General features: G+C 31.6%; 1 long non-coding RNA gene across 2 annotated transcripts; it reads right to left on the bottom strand.

Moving 5' to 3' along the window:
* Positions 1-449: 449 nt before the first annotated feature.
* Positions 450-9,641, bottom strand: LOC127738338 (uncharacterized). Of its 2 annotated transcripts, XR_008000008.1 has the most exons (7): positions 9,576-9,641; positions 7,928-8,139; positions 6,976-7,098; positions 4,996-5,157; positions 3,639-3,698; positions 1,471-1,582; positions 450-672 (listed from the first exon to the last, which is right to left on the bottom strand). It is a non-coding gene; the product is annotated as an uncharacterized LOC127738338 (long non-coding RNA). The 2 variants fall into 2 exon arrangements; XR_008000007.1 differs by having other exon boundaries at positions 4,996-7,098.
* Between the last annotated feature and the right edge of the window lie 232 nt (positions 9,642-9,873).

The raw sequence follows: 9,873 nt of genomic DNA, 5'->3' as shown, positions 1-9,873 counted from the left end.
CTAGATTCTACAATGGAGTAGAAAACATTTCTGTTACAGTAGTTGGGCATCATGGTTGTTTTTGGGGTTTTCCTGCAACATCAGGGACTTTGCCATTTCTTCATGTGGTGGAAGTTGTTCAATGCAAAATTTCCTACATTTGAATTGCTAAAATGTAGATTTTTTTTTAATTGTTGTTGATCTTCTTTTTTTTTAGCCATTTTGCTATGTTTCCTTTTTTTGACTTTTATTAAATGATTTTCATTGCCCCTTTAGATGTCCTTGCTTTGTACACATAGAGACTTAACCTAAGTTCAAATTCATACCAAGTTATGATTTTTTCATGGATAAGAGATTTCAAACTTCGTATTGTATTAAATGAAGCTGTAATTATTGAGGAGAAAACACTATATATTTTGTTATATTGCAGCAAATGCTAAGTTTCCTTGGGCTCCATGAATTATAAAATCTTAAGCTGGGATATTGTATTTATAAAGCAGAATACATTATAAAAACAATTACTCTCTCTTCTAAGGTGAGAAAGACTATAATTAAAATTAATTAAAGAATATATAATAAAACTAATAAACAGATTTGGAGAAATATTTATAGGAACATTGTTGTTTGTCCTTGGTGATGCACTGCCAATGGAACTATGGTCTGTACTTGATATTTTGGCACTGGTTGAAGTATCTGAAAGATAAAATTATTTAACCTGATTAATTTTTTAAGAATTGGACAGTAAAATATTCATTAATTGGAACATTTAGATAATGGTTTAAATATAGATTCTACCACTTCATCGAGTGGGATACAATATTTATCCACTTGAGACAGTTAAATTTTAAAATTTAAAAAGCAAGGCTCACCAAGCGTTTTAAATATTTCAAATTTAACTGTCGAGAGTGGATAAATATCGTATTGCACAAGATTAGGTGGTGGAATCTGTTCCTCTATTTTTAATTAGAAATTTTATTATGTAAAAAGATGTGTTCTCTCTGTTTGACGTCATCAGGCATGGTCGCCTTTTTTCATGACGTCACAATAGGTAATTCAGAGGAAAGCAAGAAAATTTGACCAATGCAGAACTGAGATCAAACGAACCACACATTGATTTATATAATAAATGAAAATAATCAACGGTTCAGGAAAACGATAAATCAGGTAAGAATTAGAGAATATGAAATAATCCACTGCTGCTGTTATGAAAAAAAATTGTAGTTATTGTCAAACATGTAGGCTTCATCTTTGATAGCAAAGTGAGCATGAATTGATACATAATTTCCTTTTCATAAGATATATTTTGATGTTTAGCAATAATTTTTATTAAAACAACAATTTGGTAAAAGGTTAGTAAGGTTGAGAGCTAATTGCAATTTCAGAACAAAAAAGCTACAATGAAGTTATTGTGAAAAACATTGCTTCTATGAATAGCACTGAGTTTTCTTTTCTTAATTTTTACACATTTTTATATAGCTTTACAACACTTACAGTATGTAACATTAGAATATTCTGTAACAGGCAGGGTGGTATTATCTGGGAGATCTGGACACATGATATCTTGACTACTTGGACATTTGATATATCCTCTGTACCCTAGTATCTGAAAAAAATGTCATAAAAGTTTGAAAAGGATGCATTATTCCTAAATAAAATGCTTCACTGACCGCAGCCGGATTTGATCGCAGAGGTCGAACCCTGAACAGTTGGGGCAAGTTTGGACACAATATTCAAGCTTGATACTGTCTGAATTTGGATTGTGATCAAATTTTTGACATAATATAGGTTTCTGACACAAAATAAATGTGGTCAAAGATCTTAAAAATTTGAAATGGGACATTTAATTTACCTGGAATGGTCTGATATCCAAAATCCAACAACATGGTTAGATTCAGCATATAAAAAAAACACCAAGAATTTAATTTTAGTTGAAATCAAACAAAGTTTAATTTTGGACCCTTCAAACCTTAATATGAACTAATTTGAAAACAGGGCCCAAAATAAAAATCTAAATGCACTATAAGATTCAGCAAATCATACAGCCACAATAATTCAGTTTTTGATGAATTCAAACAAAGTTTAATTTTGGACCCTTTTGACTTCAATGTAGACCAATTTAAAAATGGGGCCCAGTATCCCAAAAAATTATACAAGATTAGAACCCCCAAAAATTAAAGACTTAATTAATCCCACCGAAATTGGTTAAAACATTTGTATTTGTTTTCAAACGGAAGATTTCTTGCTATTGTCCAATACTGTGCAATTGAAGATTTCTTGCTATTGCGCAATACTGTGCAGTTGAAGATTTCTTGCTATTGCCCAATACTGTCCTATTGTGCAATACTGTGCAATTGAAGATTTCTTGCTATTGCGCAATACTGTGCAATTGAAGATTTTTTGCTATTGCGCAATACTGTGCAATTGAAGATTTCTTGCTATTGCGCAATACTGTGCAGTTGAAAATTTCTTGCTATTGCACAATACTGTGCTATTGTGCAATTGAAGATTTTTTGCTATTGCGCAATACTGTGATATTGCACAATACTGTGCTATTGCGCAATACTGTGCAATTGAATATTTCTTGCTTTTGCCCAATACTGTGCTATTGCGCAATACTGTGCAATTGAAGATTTCAAAAAATTTTGAAGAAAAAAATGAACCCCCCAAAAAAAATTTGAAAAAAAAATCCCAACTTTTTGAACCCCCCACCCCCTTTTGGAGTAATTACCCCCAAACTCAATCCCAGCCTTCCCTTTATGGTATGAAACCTTGTAGTACAATTTTAGAGAGATCCAAACACTTATACACAAGTTATTATCTGGAAACTAGAAAAATGTTTGTTTTTGGACCCTTTTTTGCCCCTAATTCCTGAACGTTTGGGGCGTATAACCCCAAACTCAAAATCAGCCTTCCCTTTGTGATATGGAACCTTGTGGTACAATTTCAGAGAGATCCATACACTTACCGGTACACACAAATTATTGTCTGGAAACTACAAAAATGCTTGTTTTTGGCCCCTAATTCCTAAACTGTTGGTACCATCACCCCCAAAATCAATCCCAACCTTTCTTTTGTGGTAGAGAACCTTCTGGTAAGAATTCATAGAGATCCATTCACTTAAACTAAAGTTATTGTCCGGAAACCAAATGTGTCTTCAGCTCTCTATAGAGAAAATATGAGAGATGAACAATTAATATTTAAGAATATTTTTACAAACATTCATGTTTTTCCTTCTCTACATATTCATCTTCAATTAATTTATGTTATTACATTTGTAATCAACAATTAATCAGGAGGACATATTGTATTATTATTATAAAATGATTATTATATAATATTAATACATTGCATCAGATGAGCATGGATAAGATCTAAGGAAAGTACAGTTCACTGTAGTTTCTCACAAAAGTTAAAAATTTAGCTATCCAGCCAGTTGTTACATTGAATTGATTGCACTTGGTGCAATCTCATGCCAACAAAAAATAGAATTTTTTACCACATCATTTGAAGTTAAATTTGATACAAAACACAAACTAGAACTTCCAAATATCTCTTCTTCAAAGTCAGGAACTCTTGGAATTGAACACTTTCCCTGAAACAGCAGAACTTTCTGCATTCTACACTAAACTAATATGTACTTCTTACAAGCATATACTAACCATTCCCATATCAGGATCCATACATCAACATTTCATCCTAATGTGATGTAAGTCGTTAAACTAAAAAAAAACACAATGTATTTAAAAAGGCAAATGAAATGACTTCAATTCAAATACTGAAGTGAAATTAGAATTATCATTAATTTTGTGAACATGTGCTTTCAGAAGGGTCTAGGTTATCGCTCATAACATGAAAGTTCATTCTTGTATAATAAATTAAATGAGCTCTAGTTTTACACAGTTTTTTACTCTTAATTACTACATTCATTAGAATCCTAAAAATGACACAAAGCACATTTGTTCACTGATATCGATTACAGCATTTTTACGGTTTACAGTTTCATGACTTTCATAGATGCTGCCTCTTTAAAACATATGATTTAAATTTAAACTGTTTTGACTTCAAATATCTTTTTTTTTTTAATTTTGTCAGAAATTTCTATAGTTATTGGAATCAAAACATGTTTCAATTCTCAATTTTATTAGAGTTAAAGTATAATTCAATGCACTGTAAAAAACATTTCAGCCAAAAATAAATCTTCTTGGGTAAATTTTCAAATGATTTTTAAAAAGTTTTAATGAATAAATATTTATAAGGAGAATTTATTTCATGGTCACATTCATTTATTCCAGACAAGTTTTCAGTTATCCACTTAATATCTAAATATACTATTACAATGTCATTTATGTTCTTTGTACGTGGGTCCGTGACAGAATTACAGTTCCTATGCCTTATTTTTAGCATGGACTTTTAGTATTTGTATTGTCATCTGACTAAGTCATGATGATTGTAAGGTGCACATCTTTCTCTTGCTTTCAAAATCTTTCTGTTTGAACCCGTCCTGGTTTTCTTACTACAATAAACTTACTATAAACTAATTTAACTTTTTAATTAACCAAATTAATAGTGGTATTGAGGTGGAAGAAAACAGACTTGTTAAATAGTGTACTATAGTGTAACATAGATATAAAACAACTACTGGAAGAATTCCAGGAACTTTTGAAAGAGGAGGGATTTACAGATGGTAACAGGTAACCACAATTGGAAACTACAAGTGACATATACTATTGGTATCAGATTCGAACCAGAACTTGTTAATTATTGGTAATATTAAATATGTGGAAATCAAAAGGGTCTCAAATGGTGTTATTTTTAAACAACACAATTGTCCTATATAAGTTGTATATAAAATTGAATTCTTTGATTCATCGATTTTACGTCATGCCGGCTAACAAACTGGACCTTGTTATTTTAGTAGTATAGATAGGAAGCTTTTCTTGTTTTACAAGAACCCACACAAATGTCATTTATGTATTTTCTTAACTAACAAACTATAGAAAAAACACCTTCATTTACCTTTCCTTCCAAATGTGCACCATATTTAGTTTCAGATGAACATCCAAAATGATTTTGTGTTTCTCTTAAAACTGATGGTGTAACAATCCTTACTTATCCATTAACTTCTTTGACAATGGTTAAACCTAGGGAATGACAATCAAGATTTCTTTCTGCAAAAAACTAAAAAAAATGTTTTTGAAGGTCAATTCTATAGTTATCACTAAAACATACAGAGGTTTAATATCACTTTTATAACAACAGTCAGTATTATTGGGGTTTCTAGGAAGGAGACTGAGCACCCAAGAAAATTGCCAATCAACTGCACAGCTAATTGGATATCTAAGTACTGGATAGGAAAATTCCATGATATATATATATTCTGTCAAAATTGTCCTCAAGTCTTCTTTAGAAAACAGTTTTTTTAATTTGTTAATTTCCTGCAAAAATTTGTTGTAAGGATGTATAAATACCCTGCCACGTCTGGTCTGTGTTTTTCTGCTTTTTATCGATCTGATGAATTAAGCCCTTTTCAACTGATTTTTATACTTTGTTCATATATTGTACTGTTACACCACTGTCCCAGGTTATGGGGAGGGTTGAGCGCCTGCTAACATATTTAACACCCACATTCTGTATGTGCCTGTCCCAAGTCAGGAGCCTGTCATTCATTGGTTGTCATTTGTTGCTGTACATCATATTTGTATTTCGTTCATTGTTTTTTACATAAATCAGGTCGTTAGTTTTCTCAATTGAAGTGTTTTACAATTGTCATTGTGGGCCTTTTATTGCTGACTATGCGGTTTGGGTTTTGCTCATTGTTGAAGGCCGTACAGTGACATATAGTTGTTAACTTCTATGTCATTTGGTCTCTGGTGGAGAGTTGTCTCATTGGCAATTATACCACATCTTCTATTTTTATATTCCGTCAGTAGAATTTTAAAGATTAAATGTAAATTCATAAAAAAAGTTTCAATAAAAGCTTATAAACTTTTGGTTTCTGATATGAACATAACAAATACAATAAATAAGGTGCATTATGTGTAATTTGTATCAAGTATTCATAGTGGTATCTACGAATTAGGTATAGACCAGAAACTTTAAGTTAGAAAACATAATGTAATACAAAATCAAGTTCTGTAGAGCTTCTTGGGAAGTACAAACAAGTACCTGGCCTTTGTTAGTCTTGTATCATTTTTAATTTTAGTTTCCTGTGTATAATTTGGAGTTTAGTATGGCGTCCATTATCACTGAACTAGTATACATATTTGTTTAGGGGCCAGCTGAAGGACACCTCCGGGTGCGGGAGTTTCTTGCTGCATTGAAGACCCATTGGTGGCCTTCGGCTGTTGTCTGATCTATGGTCGGGTTGTTGTCTCTTTGACACATTCCCCATTTCCATTCTCAACTTTAATACACTTCAATATACTTTATACATATCAATAATGAATTCTGTGAATTATCAATTTCACTGTTGGCATATGATTGTATCTTGTCTGTAAGTATCTTGTAAGTAGGAAGAGGACAGCATTCCAATGTCCATCAAAATTTGATTAAGAAAAACATTTATTTAACCACCATTTGGCTAATTGTCTATGTTATTAAAGGTCCTAATGACAAACCTTTAATCTGACACTACTTAAAATATGCAAAATGAGTTTTTGAAAATCCAAGTGTATGGAATAGCTCATGTAACAATGTCTACAAAAGAACAATAAAAAGTATGACAGGGGACATATCAAACAATCTGTAAATAATTACTAATCAAATTTCAAGAATTCAATCTGGTTTCAAAGTTGGCAATATGAAATTCTGGGTAAATGATATCAGAATATGATAATGTTGACACAATTTAATAGTTTAAATGAGAAATCGGATAGCATTTACATCATTTTTATTTATCAATGATCATCAATTTCTTAACCACTTTTAAAACTTAATCCATAACTATCAGTTTATACACTTCATAAACAGAAAATCAATACAATAAACTTTACAAACCTTGTATAATTTTTCTGGACTGTTGTTAACAACTGAATGAGGACAAACATTGATACATCCAGATATTGGTCTATCATACTGTTCCACATGGCACACTTTGGCATAGGATAATACTTTGTTCACCTATGGAGAATAAATGGCAAGCAGTTATCTATGGTCCTATATAATTAAATTAAGTATCAATTTTATATATAAATATGGCTATTGTTTTATCACTTATTATAGTTCTTGAAAAACTTGTATCAATCAAATTATAATTCTATGTTGTCATGTTGGTTGGTTCTAGTGTTAGGAGTCGGCTGGAAAATTACAATAGATTTATCAGAATATTCGATCAGCAACCCTGGATTCAATATTTATTATATCGTTTGTTAATATATATTCAAATAATGTAGGAATTTAGTAACACTTTTTTCCTAATGTAATACTTATGTTTGTATTGTATTATGAAAAATTATTCATGTTGTAATGTTTATGCCCTTTGGGGCCCATAATTGGAAATAAAAATATCTTATCTTATCTTATCTATGCATGTCATATATGATATAAAAGTAAAAATACCCAATATACAGATACATAAAAATACTGTACATCAACACAATGTGTCTATGTACAAAGATAATATGCTATGGGTAGTTTTAAGGCATTATGTACATTTTCAGGAAGGTGTCAAATATCTAGAACTGTTCAGACATTGCAGCAAAATGTACCTTCTAGAAAAAAGAAAGACTGGCTTTAAAAGTTTTAGCTTAACAAAAGCTGTTTATAACATGTGTACATACATTACCCAAGAAGTTGAGCAATCTGATCATATACTGATAAATAGATACAACAGATGAACGAAATATTTGTCAATTTTTTTTTGGCAGAAATGATCTGAGATGTATTTTTTTTTGTAAAATCTTAGGATAACTAAACTATTCTAATATTATTAAACACTTGTTACATTTACCTGTTGTTAACTTAGAGTTAGTTGCTGATTTGCATGCAATTGCTAGACTACAAACATAGACTATTGAATCTACAAACATCTGATGTTACTGAATCTACATATAATATAAAATCTGTATTGTTGACACCAGCTCCTTGAGAATATACCATTCTGACTGGATCTGGGTCTTACTCATTCTATACATTTAAACCATCTAAATGGTCATCTGGAATCTGAAAAGTAATACATACACTGTACATGTATCATATAATTCTAGTCTTACACACTTGAAAACATTATTAAAAGCTAGAGGAAAATGAAATATAAGAAAGTTTAGATTTTTTTCAACACAACAAATTGAGAAAAACTCACTCTGAATGTATCCATACATAGTTCACTTTGATAATTTCTTTTAATGGACTTGCATCTGAAAAGAAATAAATGGGGAATGTGTCCATGGGACACAGATGATGCCCCCGCTTGCATATAACAATAAAAAGGGACATAACTCAAGAAATGTTAAAGTGACGCTACCCAAATTTGTTCTTGATCTGAGTTTTGTGGTAATAAGCATTGTGTATACGTTTCATAACATTTAGTTGAGGCAAACTTAAGTTAGAGAACAGAAACCAAAAATTCAGCAATTTTTCCATTTGTAAAGGAGCATAACTCTAGAACGGTAAAAATGATGCCACCAAAATTCAAACTTGATCTGTGTTTTGTGGTAATGAGCATTGTGCATAAGTTTCATAACATTTGGTTGAGGCAAACTAAAGTCATAGAACAGAAACGAAAAATTCAGCAATTTTTCCATTTGTAAAGGGGCATAACTCTAGAACAGTTAAAGTGATGCCACCAAAATTAAAACTTGATCTGTGTTTTGTCAGACTAGGGTATGCTGTGCCATAATTTTTTTCCAGATCCACAGGTTTGTCTGCACTCAGAATTAATTTTGTGGTTCAGTCCTGAGACTACTCTATATGGTCAGATCATTTGTTTTCGTACGTCATATGGATTCGTACTAAACATGCTTTTTCAATGGACCTTGTGACGTCACAATGCATTCTTAATAGCACAAAAACCCATGAGACAGGGATATGTGTTATAGTAGAGGGTAGGAATGCCCTTTACCGTCAGGCGTTAAACGGTCATTTTAGGCTACCGTCAGCGTCAAATCGGTTAAAATTTTCCATTGAATCGTCAAAATATCCTTATCGTGATCGTCAGAGGTCTCAAATAATTCATCTTCGCTAGCCAAAGGGTTATGATCCACTTCCTCCTCTCGTGTCGTGGAGAGGAGGGAAGTGGATCATAACCCTTGGCTAGCGAAGATGCAAATAATTATCATAACTGTTATTTTAGGAAAAAAATTAACATGATTCGTCAAAATCAGTCGATATTTTTTTCGTCCAAAGGATGTGTACATTTTATCGTCATGCATCAAAAATTACCGTTACGTCATTTGGCAAGAATTTTTACCGTTATTCGTCATGAAGGTACCCCATATTACGACCCTCATAGTAGTCGCAGTTCAGCCAAAGGGTCCACATGAACCTAGCTTGCGCACCATTGACAGGCATTGTTCAAACTCAGGGTTTAATTTTTTAAAAAGCATTGAGAGAATATGTCTTATTTACAAATATATGAAATCAAAGAGAATATGGCATACCATAATCTAAATTCTGTTAAATTTTTTACTGGGCGCAGCCATTTGTAAGAATAATTCTAACGATCGTTTTGATTGGGGAAGGTCTATTAACAGGACAGATAAAACCAGGACAGTTATTTTCGATACGTTTTCATCTGTAACTTTTGTTTTAACCAACATATTGTTGAAATATAAACTGTATAATAAAGAACAGGGTATATACTTACGTTATTTGTAAAAAAAAATAAAATAAAAAATTAATAAGTTAAAAAAAATCTGCCAGGACAGTTAAATTTTAAGAAAAAAATGGCTGAAATTG

The sequence above is a fragment of the Mytilus californianus genome, unplaced genomic scaffold, assembly GCF_021869535.1.
Source record: "Mytilus californianus isolate M0D057914Y unplaced genomic scaffold, xbMytCali1.0.p SCAF_4, whole genome shotgun sequence".
NCBI classification, from domain to species: Eukaryota; Metazoa; Mollusca; class Bivalvia; order Mytilida; family Mytilidae; genus Mytilus; species Mytilus californianus.
The sequence above is the reverse complement of the archived record's forward strand: the minus strand, read 5'-3'. Positions and strand labels throughout refer to the sequence as shown.